Genomic DNA, 23,069 nt, shown 5'->3' on the forward strand with positions numbered 1-23,069 from the left:
TCAATTTAAGATATTTTCATAAGAGAATAAACCCTTTTCCATGGGCATCTGTATGTAACCCATACAGGCCTTCCAGCATACACGATGTTTTTACAGTTTGTAGCCCCACTGAAGGGTGTCGTAAATCTGCAACCATCCCAGCATCTAAGTCCTGCTCACTGAGCAGAGAGATCTCATCTGATTTCAGTTTGACACAGTGAGGGCTAAAGCTGAAACATCCCATACACAGTGTATAGTATCAGGTTTCACCTTAGAGTCGGAACCAGACAAGTAGAATCTTGAATTCATGATTCCCAAAATGCCAGTAACTTTTCTTCTGTAGTAGGAAACCCAAGACACTGCAGGGCCAGACATTTACATACAAAGTCCAAGCAACAAGGCTTTCCTAAGATCCTTTTTTTAAAACCTGATTTGAGTCCAAATTGACCCACTCTAAACTATGCAGATTAGGCTGGAAAATCATCAGCCATTTCATTTCAACAACAGCTCATTAGCAAACTAAAACAGCTTTTCAAAACTACAAAAGTATATTTCCATCTGGAGATTGCCTTTGTTTTCATTTTTTCTTGCTTTTTTCAGAGGCTCCAATGGGCAAAACCGTAGCAAAAATAATCAGTTATGGAGATTTGTTGTGTTTCCGATATTCAAAGTGTTTAAATTTCAATTTACCTACCCATGCATGGCAAAAAGCAAGGGAATTATGTACCACTAATATTTTTTCTTTGCAGCTTTCCCTGATTGGGATAATCTTTCTAAAGGTTTTATGAAATTAGAGGCCTAAGATATTTTTTAAACCAATTTTTATCATACATAGATGAAATAGCTGCAAGATACAAGGCCATTAAAAAATCTTTTTTTTTTTAATGGCAAGTTTTACTCCAAGCTTTTGCAGTGAATTCAGCATTTACAGGATAAAAATCACAGCGACTAGGAGATTCCAGCTAGAATACGAGATGTAGGGGGTGTTGCAGTTTAGGCTTGAGAAAGGGCTTCGGTGATTCGCTCCCTTTTTTTTTTTTTTTCTTGGAGGAGAGAGCAATTAATCAGTTAATTTTATTGTCTTCGACCCATTCAGAGCCCATCTTAAGGACAACTTGGGCTGTTTTTACTTTCCCTTGGAAGAGAGCACAGAAAACAAAGTCACCGTGGGGACTTTTCTATTTTCTTCATTTTAGTTAGCATGGCCAAAAGAAGCCAGTGGATCCAATGAACCAACTCTCCTGGGGTTGAATCTATCGTTTTCAAATTCCTTTTACCTCTCACAAAAGATAGCAGCTCAGCTGCAGTTTTGTCCCATGGGTAATGGCATCATCACCCAAGCACCAAGATTCCATCGTTTTCTGCCCTTTTCTCTAAAACCACACTGTAGCCATATTCTAGTTGGAATTGTTCTAATAAATCCCATAGCCGCAACAGTTTTAAAGACCCTCAAGGTCACACACATTGGGAGGTTCTTCAGTGGCACTTATGCAGCTCAGCATATAGTTGGGACTCATGACTAAGGTTTATTATAGTGAAAATATAACAAGATCACCATGGGAAAAAGACAGGTAGATTCTGGAGAAATGCCTGCAGACTTCCTCATATGCTTTTCCTCCAATGAGGAAACACACCAAATGAGTGGTTTTTTTTTTTTTTTTTTCCAGCAGCAAAAAGTAGAAATATGCGTGTAATATTTCTGCCCAGGGGAGCCTGCTAGAGGATCAGAGTTCAAAACTTTTTTAGGAAGGCTGATCATGAAGGCACTTTCTGGTTAGCACATACCCAAATTCCAGACTCCCAGAAGGGAAACAGACATTAACCACAAATCATATTGTTTGGACAAATAGTCGGGGTACGGTTAGCTGCCCTTGTTATTAGGGCATGGTCTGAGTGCCAAATTCCCAGATGCCAGCCAAGGGCCAACCTTGGAAGTAGGTCCTTCTAAGTTGGCAGCCTCAAATCTGCTATGTTAACTCTTCACACAATTGCTGAGCCAGGAAGTAGGTTGGCTCAGATCATGACTAGGAGGTTGTATTTGCCTCAGTTTCCCTTATCCTTCTTGGTTATGAAGCTGTGTTATATAGAACATAGCCCAACTCAGCGCTGTATGGCTTTTTAAAGCCTCTTGTCGTTGCAAGGGAGTCCTACCATAGCTGCTGATTTCAAGAGAGACCAGCTCAGGTCCCTTATGGAGCATAAAGGAGTGGGGGATTTCTTTGAATTCCTGTCTGCCTCTGAGACTGCAGACCCCAAGCTCAGATGATCTGTAGTTTCAGCCCCACTTACTGCTTGTGTTCTAGTTTATTTTCTCCTCAACAAAGAGATGACTATGTATTTTGGATTTTCTTTCTTTCTTTCTTTTTTTTTTTTTTTTTGAGACAGTCTCGCTCTGTTGCCCAGGCCAGAGTGCAGTGGCGCGATCTTGGCTCAGTGCAAGCTCTGCCTCCGGGGTTCACACCATTCTCCTGCCTCAGCCTCCCGAGTATCTGGGACTACAGGCACCCGCCACCACGCCCGGCTAATTTTTTGTATTTTTAGTAGAGATGGAGTTTCACCGTGTTAGCCAGGATGGTCTCGATCTCCTGACCTCGTGATCCACCCGCCTCGGCCTCCCAAAGTGCTGGGATTATAGGCGTGAGCCACCACGCCTGGCCGGATTTTTTTTTTTTTTAAATGTGATTTATCAGTGCTATTTGTTTGGAATAACATATGGTGGGGAAAGGAGGCTTAGACTGCAAACCGATAATAGCCTCTTAGCCAGAAGGGGCTCTTTCACTTTTTTACACATCATTGATACTTTTTCTAATATCCAGGGCTGAGCCGTGGGGCTTGGCTGGCCTGGGATAACTTTAGAGACAGATACTGTGCTTTATTCAGAATTGCCTTTCAACTGTGTTTCTGTCCTATTGTCGTTGTGTCTCTTGACTCTCTTCCTTTAGGATGAATTATGCCCCATGAGACTCATTAGTGGGCCTGCCTTGAACTATCTGTTTCTGAGGGGGAACCCCAGCTGGAGACCCAGAAGAACCAATGGTGTAAGTTCCAGTCCAAATCTGAAGGTCTGAGAACCAGGAGAACCCATGGTGTAAGTCTGAGACTGAAAGCAGGAAAAGGCCATTGTTTCAGCTAAAGCAGTCAGGCAGAAGAAGTTTCATCTTACTCAGCCCTTTTGTTTTTTTCAGGTCTTCAGTTGATTAGATGAGCCCCTCCCTCATACTAAGGAGGGCAATCTGCTTTACTCTTGTTACCAATTCAAATGTTTATCTCAACCAGAAACAGTCTCACAAGCATACCCCAAATAATGTTTCACCAAATATTTGGGCATCTGGTGACCCAGATAAGCTGACATGTAAAAACTTAACCATCATGTAGGGTAAGAATTAATTAGTTACTTAGCATATACTCATACATCTAGTAAGTGGTGGAGCAAGAATAAAACCTCAAAACCTAGCATTCCAAAGCGTCTATGTGAAATGTGTACATTCCCTGCCTGATACTTGGTAATGACTTAGGCCACTTTAAAATCAATAAGTGATTTGCAAATGTCATTCTCTGGTCTTCTTTTCTACCTTATGTCTCCAAATTAGAGAGACTGACACTGATCTACATGTGGCTGGGAAAATCTTCTACTGTGATAATCACCCAGCCAGGCAACCTTCCCCAGTTAATCCATTTTAGCTAACCCTCAGGCCTTTCCTTTCATTCCTTGTTGATCTATAACAGGCCACCAGGACAAACTCTGCTTACAGACATATAATGTCGAGTCTTCAAGGCTTGGCTGTGACACCAGGTCAGATGATTTCAGCTGAACTGCAGCCCATGTAGGAATAGGAAAGTGAGACTTTGCTGTGTTTTGTAGCAGATAATTTCAATAGGAAGTCCCTTTCAGAGGAGGAGAAGGGAAGAGGAGATAGGAAAGTATAGCAGCCACCTTTGCAATTCTTTTCAAAGTGAATGAGCTTGCCACTCCCATGACAACCATTTAAATTATGTGGTTGAAATGTTTTTCTTGAAAAGCATAACCTTTAAATTCAGGTTATAGGACTGGTGATAGGACATCCCTCCACCTCCACCCCCATACCCTACACAAACATCTGTTCAAAGCCCAGAGGACTGATGAGCTGATGCACCAATAATGTGGGCTCTTCGTGCAACTGGGGGAAGGTGTAGCACACAGTTTTTGAATTTAATTTTCGAAGACAGAAGAAAAGGAAACAAGGCAGAGTGTACACAATAAAGTGGGAAAACCTACTTCTGCAAGCTGGTTTTAAATAGGGTTGGAAAGGTTGACTTATTTGAGGCGCCAAGTTCTTCTCTTTTCCCATCATCTAGGGCTTTATCCAAACTTGCCCTTTCAGATGCAAAGAAAGAATTAACCTTTTCTTCCACATGAAACAGTCAATCACTTGAATCCCTTTCCCCATAGTGACAGAGATTTTAAAAATCACACCTGATGTTGGCATTATTGCTGCTGCTATGGCTGCCAGCCCCTAATCCTTCATGCATGAAGAAGTTTCTTTGCTTGCATTTATGCTGCTGGCCTCCTGGTTTCTACTCTGGAAAGAAAAGAAATTTGTATCCTCTGATCTGGAGGCTCTGGAAAATTAAATAGGGGAAAATAAAACATCAGGAATTAGAGAGGAATCCTGTTATGGCACTACTCACCATGGTATGCATTTGAATATGCTGCAGGCTAATTCACTTTCTGGAAACACAAGTACAGACAAAGATGATCTGGCACAGTCCTTTATCCTGCACTAAAATTATAAAGGGAACCCTTTGACTGATTTGGTTTTAAAAATTATTTAAAACCATGATGAGTAAAGAAAAAGTAGAATATTCCGATAAGCAGGAAAGAACATAAAATAACATATACCTCTCACACAGAAGTAACCTTTGTGCATATTTTGGAGTATAGATTTGAAAACTTTTTCCTTTTTATAAATATACATATTCACACACTAATAACATACACCTCTCACACAGAAGTAACCTTTGTACATATTTTGGAGTATAGATTTGAAGACTTTTTCCTTTTTATAAATATACATATTCACACACTAATACATGTCATAAAAATTTAATCATTGTATGCATACTGTTTTAAAATCTGCGGTTTTGGTTACTATTTAAAAATTTCTATCTTAATATACTACAAAAGTCATCTCTTAAAATAGTGGCCCACTATGTACAATTGCATAAATGTGCCATATATTATTTACATGGTGCCTAATTGTTGAGCATCTTTTTAAAAAATATTTTTTCTTTAATGTAAATAATCTTATAATAAACCTCATTTAAAAATGCTTACAACTGGGTGTGGTGGCTTATGCCTGTAATCTCAGCACTTTGGGAGGCTGAGGTGGGTGGATCATGAAGTCAGGAGATTGAGACCATCCTGGCTAACACGGTGAAACCCCATCTCTACTAAACAAAATACAAAAAATTATCTGGGCATGGTGGTGGGCGCCTGTAGTCCCAGCTACTTGGGAGGCTGAGGAAGGAGAATGGCATGCACCCAGGAGGCGGAGCTTACAGTGAGCCAAGATTGCGCCACCGCGCTCTAGCCTGGGTGACAGAGCAAGACTCTGTCTCAAAAAAACATATATACATATAAATATATATATATACATATAAATATATATATACATATAAATATATATATACATATAAATATATATATACATATATATGCTTACATTGTGCTTATTTAAATGTTTTATCTGGAGAAATTCCCATAATTCATTATATTTTGAGAATACTTGCTAAGTCTTAAAATAATAAAGTATGTATCAGTTATCTGTTGCTGTATCTATTGCTATTTGCTACCCCAAATTCACTGGCTTAAGACAACAGCAATCTTTTATTTTGCCATAAATCTGCAATTTGGGTAGGGTTCAAATAGTCTCTTCTCAGGCTTGTCTCTATGCTTTTTGGTGTTGGTTGAGTAAGTTAACCCAGGAAATAGAGAATCTGCTTTCAAGATGACTCAATTACCAGTTGATGCTGATTGTTAGCTAGGAATTCAGCTAGTGTTGTGGCCCAGGGTTTTCAGTTCTTTCCACACAAGTCTCTCTACGGACTGCTTGAGCTTCTTCAGAGCATGGTGGCTGGGTTCCCAATAGTGAGTATCCTCAGAGAACAAGGCAGAAATGTATGACGTTTTTATGACCTACTCTGGAAAGTCCCAAAGAATTTCTTTTGTTGTATTTCATTGGTTGAAGCAGTCACAAAGACCTGCCCATGTTCAAGATTAGTGTGTACAGTAGCAATTATTACCGTTATTTGCTAGGCAATGTTCAAATCAGATCTAAGTTTATTTATTCTTAGTGTTTCTCAACAAGGGACAATTTTGCAACCTGCCCTCCCAGAGACATTTTTGGTTGACAAAACTGTGTGAGTGTGTGTTGTGTGCATGTGCATGAATGTTCATGCATACTACTAGCCAGAGAGGCTGTTAAATATCCTTCAATACATAGGGCACCTCTTTTCACAAAAGAATAACCAATCCAAAATGCCAAAATTTCTGAGATTGACTATCCTTGGTTTTGGTTCAGACACAAGGAATTTACTAGTGCAACCGGTATTAAAGACCTTGTCTCCTCTATTACTGCCAAGTCACCCAAATTAGACGGTGATATATCTACTTGGATAAAAATGTTTCTCCTTTCACACCTGAATAGGATTCTTTAATTTGAGTACTGTAGACACAAATGAATTAATGAACATAACTAGAGTCACACAAAGGATGAACTAAACACAAATTTTTAAAATAATTTACTTAGGCCTATCTATAGGCATAACTCTTAAACTACTGGTTTCCCTTATTAGAATCTGATAAAATCCTTGGTTCATAGAAACCATTCCTTTCATTAGGTCCTTAATAATCAGTTTTACATAGATGAATGTGTCTCTAGTAGTCTATGCAGATATATTAGGTTCTCTATGCATTTACTACTTATTTTTTAAATGTGAAATTTCTCTCCTTTATCTCTTGCTGTTTATTGATTTGTTCTTTTCTGGTTTATAAATCTCTTTGTGATTTCACATTTCTATATTGCCTTACATAGCTATGTAAGCAACTCTTCTTGGAGGGCCAAATACCTTAAGCTCTACAATTGTCTAATAAGAGCTTCCTAATCTTTATGCTTCATTCTTCTGCTTTTTGTATCTCTTTCAATAAGGTTATACTTTTTCACTGACTGTTTGCTAAGAACTCCCAGTTGTTTGTGGAAACCGAACAGTTATCTGGCTACGTGGATACTGGGTTAGTGATCTCACTGAATAATATTTCTGGTTTTTAATAATTTGCTTATTATAATTTACAGTGTTCCAGAAAGGATTTAATGGTGTTTACCAAAATACTTTTCAGGGCTTTCTAATTTAACTATACTGCCTTGTAGCCACACTGACTATACTTTAGATAGATTCATGGGCAAGCAGTTTTTGATCTTTGGGTATTGACAATCCCTCTTCTCAGGATCCAGGAAAGGACTGTTTGTCTAGCTCTTGAAAACTGAATGAGATAGAAACATGTCTAGCAAAGTGCCACTAGGAAGTCTATTTTTCTTAAGATACCTTTCTTTCTATCGTCTTTTCTTATTCCATAGTTGGAAAATTTCCCTTTATCTAAGAAACTAGGAGAACTATACTTAATATGGCAAACCTATGGATCCCTCTCAAACAACTGCTACTCCAGAAGTGAAATTATTTTTATCTTTTCTAAATCTTTTTTTAACTCTTCCTTGGTCTGTTACAAGTGATTTGACTAAACAAGTATAGACATACTGGTTAAGTTTCTGGGTCATACAGAACTAGAAAGAGCAGTTATTACTGTGTAATGATAATTTGAATGGTTAAAATGGTAGAAAACCGTTTAGTCTTTCTATGTATCCATGGAGACCTGGATTTTAGAGTTGGGGCATTTGGCAAGATTCCCAGAGCACTTACCCCGTTACTCCAAGGAGGACAAGTGTGGGCTACAGATCCTTTATTAAATTTAAAGGTCAGTGACATATTGTCCTGTTGCAGTTGAGGACTTAGCTTTGAAATCACTCCTGCCAGAATTTTCTAATTTTTAAAATCTCCTTTGGGCAAAACCTTCCATTGGCTCTAATCAGAAATTTAATTTATTCAGAGATAAGGCAAAGGAAGATCTTAACTTCTCTGATGTGAGGGATCTGAAAAAATTAGGAGTGAGCAAGATAAATATCAGAGCCACAGCACTACACAAGTTTCCTAATGGATAATATCTTTGCTTTTGTTATTTTAATTTTCTCGGCATGGAATCAGATAGCCTACGTGCTTTCAATAATGATGATGCAAAGTTGCTAGCCTTTTCGGTCTCACGAGAAAGGCCTAAAGTAATTTTAAAATTTCAATTGGGTCTAGAGGGAATATAGATTCTCATTCATTCATTCATTCATACATTAGTAGAAGACTATTTAAATGGATGCTGTGGTAGGTTCTGGATTTGAAAAGAATAAGACAAAATATAATTGGGAATGCATGATATAGTGAAGAAAAAATTAAATATAGGATATAAGAGCAATAGGTTACAATAGACGACACACAGAAAGAACTGATGAATGCTTTTTAGGTGATTTTGGAAACACTTCACATAGAAGGCCCTTGAGCTGGGTCTTAAGGAATGAAAAGGATATTATCAAGCAGATGAGATGGGAAATGGCATTCAAGGCAGATAACATGCATGTGTGAAAAAAGACGTGAAGATGAGAAAATACCCTGGTGCTTCCTGAGAAAAATATGGTATGACATTCATTCAGGGACTCAGTATTGGATAAGGTTGGAAAAGCAATCAAGAGCCAGATATGTGCTAAGTTTAGGAATGTGGGCTTTATTTTGCAGATGACACATTCCTCCTATGTAGCATTGGGAATTTAAAATTATTTCTTCTCTTTGTCAGAATGCACTTTTTAGATATGTAATGGCTCCCTGGCTAGTGCAAAGAGATACAATGAGAGGGGATGGAGGGCAGGGACAGAAGAAGAAAAGCATTTTTTTCCTTAAACACAGAGGGGCTGGGCGTGGTGGCTCATGCCTGTAATCCCAGAACTTTGGGAGGCCGAGATGGGCAGATCACGAGGTCAGGAGATTGAGACCATCCTGGCTAACATGGTGAAACCCCGTCTCTACTAAAAATACAAAAAATTAGTCAGGCATGGTGGCGGGCACCTGTAGTCCCAGCTACTTGGGAGGCTGAGGCAGGAGAATGGCGTGAACCTGGGAGGTGGAGCTTGCAGTGAGCCGAGATCGTGCCACTGCACTCCAGCCTGGGTGACAGAGCGAGACTCCATTGCAAAAAAAAACAAAAAACAAAAAAACCCACAGAAAACAGATAATAGAGACTATGATGAGGCCATTATTTATGGCTAAGCAAGAAGAATATGCCTACCTAACACATTGGTCCCTTGAACAGCCCCTTTCAATGATGGTAACATTAAAGCACTGAGGTACAACCAAAGACGTTGGAAAGGCAAGTCAGTGAATACTTGAGAGAAACACTTCTACTCACAAGTCCCAGACTATGTAGTATGGTAGTTTGAATGTGAGGCTGGAGATAAATAGAAATCCAACAACTCTGCAGTGACATCAGCAAGATGGCAGAAGAGGAGTTTTCTACCCTCGTTTCCCTGTAATGCACTGACATTGACAATCACCCACAGAGAATCTCTTTGTGGCAGTCTGGAAGTCTAGCAGAGAAGTTCTAGGACACTGTTGGAGCAAATTTCCTGAGAATAGGTGCATTGAAAAGGGTAAGAAATACTTTCTCTGCATCATCTCTTCCCTAAGGCAGCACAGCTTGGTGCCGAGAGAGACCTCCTTAGTCCATTATTTCTCCCATGGAGGAAAGTGAGAGTGTAGTGAATGAATGCCTAGGTTCACCAGATGTGCAGAATGCTGCCCAAGAGGCCCACTCTTTTCTTGCTCCACCCAGAATACTGAGTGGATCAGCGCGGTTGAGTGGCTGGAAAGACTGGGAACAGAGAAGAGAGGTGGGAATTCACAGCAACCAGGGCTCAAAATTAAAGCTCTGGGTAGCTTACTAACCGCTTCTTGAACTTTATTAGAAGGCCTTCTATTAACCACTTGGGATGCCTTGCCTGTACACCATCTTCCCTTACTGTCCTGCAGGTGCTCCTAATACTCTGCACAGCTCCTCTCTCCCTCCCCTGTGGCTGACTCACTGCACATGCCCCTGCCATATAGCAAATGTGAGTCTTTGCAGATGGTTTACAATCATTTGCAGTCAGCCAACTTGATTCAGGAAAGTGGAGGCTGTCAAAACCCAGCCTGTCCTTTGCAAGATGAAAGAAGGCATATAATCTTAAGACTCCCCCCAAACCTCCAAGAGGAAACTAGAGGAGTAGAGTGGGCACATCCAAAGAAAAGTTCTGAGACAGCCTCAGAATCACTAGCTGGGCTGACTGGTGAAGATGTTTCTTTCCCAAAGCCAGTCACTACATACTGGAGGAGGTTATTGCTTTTTCAGATGTGAAGACAGCAATGCAAGGCTGAAAGGAACATGAAAAAGTAAATAGAACAATCAAGGAAACATGATAACACCAAAGAAACACAGTAATTTTCCAGTAAGTGACTCCCAAAGTAATGGAGGTATATGAATAACCTGACAAAAAATTCCAATTAATTGTTTTAAGAAAGCTCAGCAAGCTAAAGAGAGCACAGATATACCACTCAATAAAAACAGAAAAACAATACATGAAAAGAATGAGAGTTCAACAAAGAGATACAAATCATACAAAAATCAAAAAATGAAAAATTGTAGAGCTAATGAATACAGTGAATATAATAGAAAGTGCAACAGAGCATCAACAGCAGACTTGATCAGGCAGAAAAAAGAATCCATGAAATAAAAAATTCTGTAACATCATTTGAAACTGTGGAGTCAGAGGAGAAAAAAAAAAGGATGAAAAGAAGTTAAAAAAGCTGATGGAACTTATGGGACACTGTCAAGAGAAATAATATTTAAATCATGAAGGTCACAGAAGGAGAAGATAGAGAAGAAAGCTTATTTAAAGAAATAATGGGGGAGGCCAAGGCAGGCAGATCATGAGGTCAGGAGATCGAGACCATCCTGGCTAACACGGTGAAACCCCGTCTCTACTAAAAATACAAAAAATTAGCCAGGCGTGGTGGCGGCCACCTGTAGTCCCAGCTACTTGGGAGCCTGAGGCAGGAGAATGGCATGAACCCAGGAGGTGGAGCTTGCAGTGAGCCTAGATAGCGCCACTGCATTCCAGGCTGGGCGACAGAGCGAGACTCTGTATCCGAACAGCGACAATAACAACAACAACAACAAAAACAAGAAATAATGGGCCAGGCATGGTGGCTCACACCTGTAATCCCAGCATTTTGGGAGGCCGAGGCAGGAGGATTACCTGAGGTCAGGGGTTCAAGACCAGCCTGGCCAACATGGTGAAACCCTGTCTCAACTAAAAATACAACAACAAAAAAAAATTAGCTGGGCATGGTGGCAGGTGCCTATAATCCCAGCTACTTCAGGAGGCTGAGGCAGGAGAATTGCTTGATTAGAATTGGGAGGCAGAGGTTGCAGTGAGCCGAGAATTGGGAGGTAGAGGTTGCAGTGAGCCAAGATCACACCACTGCACTGCAGCCTGGGCAACAAGAACAAAACTCTGTCTCAAAAAAAAAAAAAAAAGAAATAATGGCCTAAAACTTCCCCAATTGTGGGAGAGATGGACATCCACATACACGAGGCTTAAAGGCTCCCAAATCAGTTCAACCCAAAGAGGACTCCACTGAGACATTATAATTAAGTTGCCAAAAATCAGAAGCACAGTTTTGAAAGCCACGAGAGAAGAGACTTGCCATCTTCAAGGGAATCTTCATCAGACTATCAGTAGATTTCTCAGAAGAAACCTTGCAAGCCATGAGACAGTGGGATAATATATTCAAAATGCTGAAAGAAAAAAATTCACAATGAGGAACACTTTGCTAACAGAGATAACAACTGTAAATATATATGCACCATCAGAGGACTTAAATATATAAAGCAAACATTAATAGATCTGAAGAGAGAGATAGGATTGAAATACTATATTAGTAGGGGACCTCAACATCCCACTTTCAAAAGTGGACAGGTATCAAAACAGAAAATCAATAAGGAAACATTGAATTTGAACTACACTTTAGTCCAAATGAAACTAACAGACATATATAGAACATTCCACCCAAGAGTAGCAGAATACACGTTCTTCTCAAGTGCACATGGAACATTCTTCAGAAGAGATCATATCTTGACCACAAAACAAGTCTTAACAAATTTAATAGGATTGACATGTCAAGTATTCTTATGACTACAACAATATACAATTAGAAATCAACAAGAAAAAAACCAAGAAATTCACAAATAGGCCGGGTGCAGTGGCTCACGCCTGTAATCCCAAAACTTTGGGAGGCCAAGGCAGGTGGATCACATGAGGTCAGGGGTTCAAGACCAGCCTGGCCAATGTGGCAAAACCCCATATCTACTAAAATTACAAAAATTATCCAAGTGTGGTGGCATGTGCCTGTAATCCCAGCTACTCAGGAGGCTGAGGCTTGAGAATCACTTGAACCTGGGAAGTGGAGGTTGCAGTGAGCCAAGATTGCGCCACTACACTCCAGCCTGGGCAATAGAGTGAGATTCCATTTGGAAAAAAAAATTACAAATATATAGAAATTAAACAACATACTCCTGAACAACCAATGACTTAAAGAAGATTCAAAAAGAGGAATAACAAATACATTGAAACAAATATAAATATAAATATAACAAATCTAAGAGAAAAGATTATAATAATAAATGACTACATTAGGAAAAATTAGTGATCTTAAATAATCAGACTTTATACCTCAAGAAACTGAAAAAGAATATTAAGCCCAGAGTTTTTAAAAAAAAAAAGGGATTAGAGAAGGAATAAATCAAACAGGCTACAACAACAATAGAAAAGATAAAAAAACCCAAGAGTTGAATTTTTGAAAAGGTAAATGAAATTGACAAGTGTTTAGCTTATCTAAGAATAAAAAGAGAGAAGACTGAAATAAAATCAGAAATAAAATATCTGTAATAGGAGACATAATAATTGATACCACAGAAATACAAATGATCCTAAGAGACTACCATAAAAAATGACATGCCAACAAATTGGATGACCTAGAATAAACAGATAAATTTGATGCATAGAACCTACTAAGTTTGAATCATGAATAAATAGAAAAGCTGAACAGAACAGTAATGAGTAAGGAGATTTAATTACTACTCAAAAATCTCCCAATAAAGGAAAGTCCAGAACCAGATGGCTTCACTGCTGAATTCCACCAAACATTTAAAGAATTAATCTCTTCTAAGAAACCAAAAAGAAGGGAAGATTTCCAAATTCATTTTATGAGGTCCAATTTTAAGGGGCCAGACAAGGGTGGTACAAAGAAAGGAAATTACAGTCCAATATCCCTAAAAAAATAGATGCAAAAATTCTCGACGCAGTACTAGCAAACTGAATTGAACAGCACATTAAAAGGATTATATGGCTGGGCATGGTGGCTCAGGCCTGTAATCCCAGCACTTATGGAAGCAAAAGTGGGAGGATCATTTGAGCCAGGCTTTTGAGACCAGCCTGGGCTACATAGTGAGACCCCATCTGATATGGTTTGGCTGTGTCCCAACCCAAATCTCATCTTGAATTGTAGCTCCAGCAATTCCCATGTGTTATGGGGGGACCTGATGGAAGGTAATTGAATCATGGGGGTGGTCTTTCCATGCTGTTCTCATGATAGTGAATAAGTCTCATGAGATCTGATGGTTTTATAATAGGGAGTTTCCCTGCACAAGGTCTCTTTTCTTGTCTGCTGCCATGTGAGACATGCCTTTTACCTTCTGCCAAGATTGTGGGGCCTCCCCAGCTATGTGGAACTTTGAGTCCATTGAACCTCTTTTTTTCTTATAAATTAGCCAGTCTTGAGTATGTCTTTATCAGCAATGCAAAAATGGATGAATACAGTCAATTGGTAACAGTAGAGTGGGGCGCTGCTGTAAAGGTACCCCAAAATGTGGAAGCCTCTTTGGAACTGGGTAACAGGCAGAGATTGGAAAAATTTGGAGGTGATATGGTTTGGCTGGGTCACCACTGAAATCTCATCTTGAATTCCCATGTGTGTGGGAGGGACCTAGTGGGAGAATTGGGTCCCTCCCTCCATGAGGGCAGGTGTTTTCTGTGCTGTTCTCATGATAGTGAGTACATCTCATGAGATCTGATGGTTATTGTAAGGGGGAGTTTTCCCGCACAAGCTCTCTCTCTTTGCCTGCCACCATCCACATATGACGTGACTTGCTCCTCTTTGCCTTCTGCCATGATTGTGAGGCCTCCCCAGCCATGTGGAAATGTAAGTCCAATTAAACCTCTTTCTTTTGTAAATTACCCAGTCTTGGGTATGTCTTTATCAGCAACATGAAAATGAACTAACACAGGAGGGCTCAGAAGAAGACGGAAAATATGGGACAGTTTTGAACTCCCTGGAGACTTGTTGAATGGCTTTGACCAAAATGCTGATAATGATATGTACAATGAAATCCAGGCTGAGGTGGTCTCAGATGGAGATGAGGAACTTGCTGAAAACTGGAGCAAAGGTGACTCGTTATGTTTTAGCAAAAAGAGTGGTGACATTTTGCCCCTGCCCTAGGGATTTGAGGAACTTTGAACTTGAGAGAGATGATTTAGGGTATCTGGCAGAAAAAATTTCTAAGCAGCAAAACATTCAGGAGGTGACTTGGGTGCTGTTAAAGGCATCATTCAGTTTTATAAGGAAAGCAAAGCATAAAAGTTTGAAAAATTTGCAGCCTTACAATGCGATAGAAAAGAAAATCCCATTTTTTAAGGAGAAATTCAAGCTGGCTGCATGACCTTGCATAAGTAATGAGTAACTGAATGTTAATCACCAATACAATGGGGAAAATGTCTGCAGGGCATGTCAGAGAGCTTTGAGGCGGCCCATCCCATCACAGGCCTGAAGGCCGGAGGAAAAAATGGTTTCGTGGGCTGGGCCCAGGGTTCCTCTGCTGTGTGCAGTTTAGGGACTGGGTGCCCTCCATCCCAGCTGCTCCAGCCATGAAGGGGCCAAGGTACAGCTCAGGCCATGGCTTCAGAGAGTGCAAGCCCCAAGCCTTGGCAACTTCCAGATGGTGTTGAGCTTGGGTGGATCACAGAAGTCAAGAATTGAGATTTGAGAACCTCTGTCTAGATTTCAGAGGATGTGTGCAAATGCCTGGATGTCCAGGCGGAAGTTTGCTGCAGGGATGGGGTGCTCATGGAGAACCTCTGTTAGGGCAGTGCTGAAGGCGCAGGTTGGATAGGTGCCCCCACAAAGAGTCAACACTGGAGCTCTGCCTAGTAGAGCTGTGAGAAGAGGGCCACTGTCCTCCACACTCCAGAATGGTAGATCCACTGACAGCTTGCAGCATGTGCCTGGGAGGGAGACTGTATCCTGCAAAGCCATAGAGGCAGAGCTGCCCAAGACTATGGGAACCCACTGCTTACATCAGCGTGCCTTGGATGTGAGAAATGGAGTCAAATGAGGTCATTTTGGAGCTTTAATACTTGACTGCCCTGCTGGATTTTGAACTGGCATGGGTCCTTTAGCCCCTTCATTTTGGCCAATTCCTCCCATTTCAAATGGGTGTATTTATTCAATGCCTGTGCTCCCATTGTATCTAGGAAGTAACTAACTTGCTTTTGATTTTACAGGCTCCTAGGTGGAAGGGACTTGCCTTGTTTCAGATGAGACTTTGGACTGTGGACTTTTGAGTTAATGCTGAAATGAGTTAAGACTTTAGGGGACTGTTGAGAAGGCATGATTGGTTTTGAAATGTGAGGACATAAAACTTGGGAGGGGCAAGGGGTGGAATGATATCATTTGGCTGTGTCCCTACCCAAGTATCATCTTGAATTGTAGCTCCCACTATTCCCAAGTGTTGTGGGAGGGACCCGATGGGTAATTGAATCATGGGGATGGGTTTTTCCCATGCTGTTCTTGTGATAGTGAATAAGTTTCATGAGATCTGATGGCTTTATAAAGGGGAGTTTCCCTGCTCAAGTTCTCTCCTCTTGTCTGCCGCCACGTGAGATGTGCCTTTCATTTTCCACCATGATTGTGAGGGCTCCCCAGCTAGATGGAGCTGTGAGTACATTAAACCTCCTTTTCCTTATAAATTACCCATTCTTGAGTATGTCTTTCTCAGCAGCATGAAAACGGACTAATACACCATCTCTACAAAAGAAAAAGAATTAGCTAAATGTGGTGGCAGGCGTCTGTGGTCCCAGCTACTTGGGAGGCTGAGGTGGGAGGATTGCTTAAGACTAGGAGGTGAAGGCTGCAGTGTGCAGTGATTGTGCCACTGCAATCTAGTCTGGGTGGCAGAGTGAGAACCCATCTCAAAGGGGAAAAAAAGAGATTATACACCATGATGAAGTGGGATTTATCTCTGAGATACAAGGATGGTTCAATATAGGCAAATCTATAAACATGATATATCATATTAACAGAATGAAGGGTAAATATCATATGATCATCACAATAGATATAGAAAAAGCATTTGACAAAATCCAACATCCTTTCATGACAAAAATTCTCAGCAAATTAGGTATAGAAGGAATATACCTCAACATAATAAAGATGATATATGATAAGTCCACAGCTAACATCATACTCCATGGTGAAAAGCTAAAAGCTTTTTCTCAAATATTAGGAGCAAGACAAGGATGACCAATCTTACTACTTCTATTCAACATGGTACTGGAAGTCCTAGGCAGACTAAATAGGCAAGAGAGAGAAATAAAAGTTATGCAAATCAGAAAGGAAAAAGTTAAATTGTCTGATAGACTGGATAAAGAAAATATGGTACATATACACTATAGAATACTACGTCGCCATAAAAAGGAATGAGATCATGTCCTTTGCAGGGACATGGATGAAGCTGGAAGCCATCATCCTCAGCAAACTAACACAGGAACAGAAAACCAAACACTGCATGTTCTCACTCATAAGTGGGAGTTGAACATTGAGAACACATGGACACGGAGAGGGGAACAACACACACCCACAGCCTGTTGGGAGATGGGGGTGAGGAGAGGGAACTTAGAGGATGGGTCAATAGGTGCAGCAAACCACCCTGGTACACATATACCTATGTAACAAGCCTGTACATTCTGCACATGTATAATTTTTTTTTAGGATGAATAATAAAAAGAAAAAAAGTTAAATTGTCTTTTTTTTTCAGATGACATGGTCTTATATGTTAAAAACCCTAAGGACTCCAAAAACTGTTAGAACTAGTAAGTGATTTTATTGTGTTGAAGGAGAGAAAATCAACATACAAAAATCAATTTTGTTTCCATATATTGAGAATAAATTGCCTGAAACATAAATTAAGAGAACAATCCCGTTTTCAAAGCTACCAAAAAGAACAAAATACTTGGGAGTAAACTTAACCAAAGAGGTGAAAGATCTGTACACTGAAAACGATAAAATACTGTTGGAGAAAACATACATAAAGGAAAAGATAGCCTGTGTTCATAGGTTAGAAGAATTAATATTATTAAAAGGTTCATCTGACTCAAAGCAATGTATAGATTCAGTGTAATCCCTATCAAAATTCCCATGGTATTTTCACAGAATAAAAAACCTGAACTTTGTATGGACCCACAAAAGACTCTGAATATTCAGTCAAAGCAATCTTGAGCAAAAAGAACAAAACTGGAGGCATCACACTTCCTGATTTCAAATTTTATTACAAAGCTGTAGTAATCAAAACAGTATGGTGCTGGCATTAAAAACAGACACATAGACTATTGCAACATAACAGAGAACCCAGAAATAAACTGTCACATGCATAGTCAACTAATCTTTGACAATGATGCCAAAAATAATGATGAGAAAAGGATAGTCTTTTCAATACGTGGTTCTGGATAGACTGAATATCCACCTGCAGAAGAATAAAATTAGACCCTCATCTCACACTGTATACAAAGATCAAGTCAAATTTACTAAATACTTAAATATAAGATGTGAAACAGCAAAACTCCTAGAAGAAAACACAGGGGTAAATCTTCTTGACGTTAGTTGGTCTTGGCAATGATTTTGGATATGACACTGAAAGCACAGGTTACAAAAGCAAAAATAAGTGAAACTACATAAAATTAAAGGTTTCTGCAGAAAAAAGGGAAATCAACAAACATGCAACCCATGGAATGGTAAAAAAATTTGCAAATCATATATCTGATTGGGGTTAATATGCAAAATATGTAAGGAACTCATAAAATTCAATAGCAAAACAACAAATTAAAAATGATCAGAAGACCTGAATAGACAGTTTTTCCCATAGAACACATACAGATGGTCAGCAGATATACAGAAAAGTGATCAACATCACTAATCATCAGGGAAATGTAAATCAAAACCACAGTGTGATATCTCCTCATGCGTATTAGGAAGTCTACTATCAAAAAGTCAAAAGATAATAAGTGTTGGTGAGGATGCGGAGAAAAGGGAACCCTTGTACTCTGTTTGTGGGAATGTTCATTGGTACAGCCATTATGAGGAACATAACATAAGAAAATTCCTCAAAAAAGGAAAAATAGAACTACCGCATAATTCAACAATTTCACTTCTGAGTATATACCCAAAGGAAATTAAAGCACTCTTTTAAAGAGATATCTATACCCCCATGATCATCACAATATTATTACAATAGCCAAGATATGAAAACTGTCTGCCTGTTGATAGATGAATACAGAAAATGTGCACACACAGATATACACATATATATATACACACACAAGGGTGTATTAGCCATTTAGCCATAAAAATAATAAAATTCTGCCATTTATGACAACATGAATGAATCTGAAAGATATTATTCTGTGAAATAAGCCAGACACAAAAGACAGATACTGCATAATCTTATTTTTATGTGGAATCTAAAAATGTCTAACTTATAGAAACAGCATAGAATGGTGGTTACCAGGGTTTGGGGGATACAGTAAAGGGGGAGATGTTAGTCAAAGAGTATAAACTTTAGTTATAAGATGAGTAAGTTCTGGATATCAAATGCCTACCTTGCTGAATATAGTTAGTGATAATGCATACTTGAAATTTGCTAAGAGAGTTGATTTTCAGTGTTCTCACCACAAAAAAAGAGTATCTGTGTAAGGTGATAGATATGTTTATTAGCTTGATTTTAGTAATCATTTTATAATATATGTATATCAAATAATCATGTTTTCTATCTTAGATAAATTTAATTTTTATTTGTCCATGATACTTCAGTAAAGCTGGAAAAGATGTTTAATTTCAGTCAGAGTCCTGACACCCTGAAGTTTCCGTGGGTTGTTTCCATAACCATTCAAAACTGACTTAGGCAGGGATGAGGAATACCTAGGACAGAACATAGAGAAGATAACTTTCTAGCTATAAAGGCCAAAATAAATAGCAAAAGGAGGATGTGGGTGTGTATCTGTATGTATGTATGAACACACATGTTTATATTTCAATACACACAGCCATGTATTTTCATAACACAGCTTCACATAGTACCCACACATCCAGAGTAAGCATTGACTCAAACCCAATCATAGTATTAATAGATTTTCATCAGTTTTCTAAAAACAAAAAAAGAAAATCCATGGATAAGTTGTCTGGAGAAGTCTTGACAAGAAGGGAGAGAAGGAAAGAGAAAGGGATTAGGAATAGAAAAGTCATGTCCAGCATTTCATTGGTACCTTGACTTTCATATGTCCCCATTCCATGGACAATAGAGAGAGAACTCACGGATTCTTGTCCTAGCTTGAGGGCTATTTATAACATCGTGCTGTTTCTAGAAGAGTTAAACCACGGAGACATGTGACATTTTACTATACATGGACTAGATTTGGTTGTCCTTGGGAACTGATTTAAAGAAGACAATAAAAGGGAGAGGAGGCTTGGTGAAGGGGGTAGTGAAACGGGATGCATGAAGCCTGTGTATTATTTTCTGCTTCATTCTGCAATTGCTGTGTGACCTCAGTTAAGTTAATGAAGCCTCTGCCTGGTTTTCTCTATTTGGAGTAGTGGTAGAAATGCCTCTCAGAGCAGTTGAGAGGATTCCTGTGCTTTAAGAGTTTTAAACCATATTTTACTTCCCAGGTTAAAGGTGACACATATCGTTTTTTGGCCTTTATTATTTTGTACCAGAAATAATGTATTCAATTTCATGGATAAGACAATGCCAGGTCACTCATATGTATCCTGTCTTTCTTTTGTGATCTCTCTAGTCTTGTTTAAGCTAAGTGGCTTCTGGACTGTTACCCCTAAACCTTTCTCACTTCCAATACCTAGCCCTCCTAAAGATCAGGTCTTCTTCAAGGGGTTCTTGATTCTTGAATCCTCTATGCACCCTAAGTCCACTGTGGTAATTATGGGGATAGTGGGAGTGGAACAAGGGTAGCCTTATTCATTGCAACATTTTGAATCTATTCTTTTTTTTCCATTCCTCTAAATACCTCTCTTTCAATGAAAAAATTCCTAACTTATCCTTGGCATCTTCCATTTCTCAAATCTATTAATTTATTACTTGTGTAGAAAAATTAGATGCTCTCAGGTCCAGCTGGCATACATAGAATATCTTTCTGAAAGAATTTGTGTTGATGAGAGGCTATGAGGAAGAAAGCCTACGGAATACTCACAAACAGATGGTGGGGTAGCCTAGTGCAGGAATGAGAGAATGCATTGTCTTTATGAAATTAAAAAACATTTTAAAAAGTGACTAAAAGTTGGTCTGCTTTGTATTACAACCATGAACCAGCAATTCTAAGCAACGTCAGTGGTAAAACATTCCCCTCCTTTGTACACTGCTGCTCACAAATGCATATTCTGGTTCACGCCCCACATTGATATTTTTTGTCTTTGTTACATTAAGTGACCTATCCTCTTGGATCATGGGTTTTGTTTTTCTGTCACTTGATTCTGAACAAATTTTGTCTGCCTGGTTCCCTCTCTGAAAGAGAAAGCTGTTCATATGAGGGACGCTTTTCAAGTAAATGGAACTTCTACCCATAACAACAAAAGCAACAATGATGATGACAACACCAAAACAATTGATTTCTGATGGAAAGTGAAACAGAAGTGAGCCTTGCTATCATTCACATTGTCTAGAATCAATGACACTTTGAAATAGTGTTAGTCAATTCACATATACAAACAGGTTCTCTCCATTGATTGCTGCTGAGTTCAATGACAATTGTTTGCCTCGACTACAATTGCACTTAATTCTCAGAAGGAGAATAATGACTTTTTACAAGCTTTTTATACCATTTTGCCTTTAGAATGCTCCTTTGCATAAAGAACATCCCAATAGTCCATTTTGACGTAGTCAGACACCAATCTAACTTGCTTTGCTTAAGTGATTGTGTATATAGAGAAGATAGCCAGAATAATTAATTCGTGTTTTTGTTTAACTTCCAGACTGATTAACCTGAAAGATAAATATTGACTAAAGCAAGGACTTATTGCCTTGATGTTTTGATTTGTAGAACTAGTATCACCTTCAAATCCATGTTACTAGCTCCCATAAGGTTTGGTGTGAATTTCCTTTATTCCAATTCACAATCCACTTTCCAATTAATGATGTAACTGCACTCACTGTATATCTATAATTGGGCTCTGTAGGTATTGGAAGGCTGAGAGTAAAGCCTTTGTGTACCTTCTCCACCAACAGAAATGAAACAATTCAGATACCAGGGAAGAGCTTGACTTTACTGGTGAGGCAGGACTTGACCTGTGTGTTCTTGAGCTGGGAGACCCATACAACCTAAGATCCAATCCCAGACACTATTTTACCCAAGCATACCTAAGACTTACCAAGAATAAAGAGTAACAACCTCAGAAAACAACTTAAAAGTCATCTCACCCAACTCTTTGCTAGATGTTTGAAACCAACTAACTTATCGTTAGCTCCTTCCGTTTCTCAAGTCTTTTTATTCATTACCTGATTAGCAAAGCTTTCTTTTTTTTTACCATTTTAATCATTTAATGATGATTTTTAACTGACATGTAATAGTTGTATAATATATGGGGTACAGTGTGATATTTAAATACATGCATACAATGTGTAGTCATCAAATCAAGGTAATTAGTACATCTATCACCTCAAATATTTGTCATTTATTTGAGAACATTCAAAATTCTCTTTTCCAGCTATTTGAAAATATGAAATAACTATAGAACACTAGAACTTACTCCTGTTATTTAGCTGCAATTTTGTGTTTATTAACCAACCTCTGCTTATATTCCCCTTCCCCAACCCTTCCCAGACTCTAGTAATCATTATTCCATTATCTATGTCTACGAGATATACTTTATTAGCTTCCACATGTGAGAACCTGCAGTGTTTATCTTTCTGTGCCTGGCTTATTTCACTTAACATAATGTCCTTCAGTTCCATCCATGTTGTTGTGAATGACAGAATTTTATTCTTTTTTATGACTGAATAGTGACCCATTGTGTATATACACCACATTTCCTTTATTCATTTATCTGTTGATGTAAACTTAGGTTGATTCCGTATCTTGGCTATTGTGAATTGTGCTGCAATAAACATGGGTGTGCAGATCTTTTTTTTTAGCATAGATTTCTTTTCCTTTGGATATATATCCAGTACTTGGACTGCTGAATCATATGGTAGTTTTAGTTTAGTTTTTTGAGAAACCTTCATGCTGTTTTCCATAATAACTATACTAATTTACATTCTTACTAACAGCGTATAAGAGTTCCCCTTTCTCTGCATCCTCACCAGTATTGTTTTTTGTCTTTTTGGTAATAGCCATCCTAAATACGATGAGATGATATTGCTTTGCAGTTTTGATTTAAATTTCTCTGGTGATTAGTGTTGTTGGGCATTTTTTCATATACTTCTTGGCCATTTTTATGACTTCTTTTGAGAAATTTCTATTTAGATCATTTATCCATTTTTAAATTGGGTTATTTGTGTGTTTATTTATTTATTTATTTATTTTTTG

Source organism: Hylobates moloch, unplaced genomic scaffold, assembly GCF_009828535.3.
Source record: "Hylobates moloch isolate HMO894 unplaced genomic scaffold, HMol_V3 SCAFFOLD_19, whole genome shotgun sequence".
In the NCBI taxonomy this organism is placed as follows: domain Eukaryota; kingdom Metazoa; phylum Chordata; class Mammalia; order Primates; family Hylobatidae; genus Hylobates; species Hylobates moloch.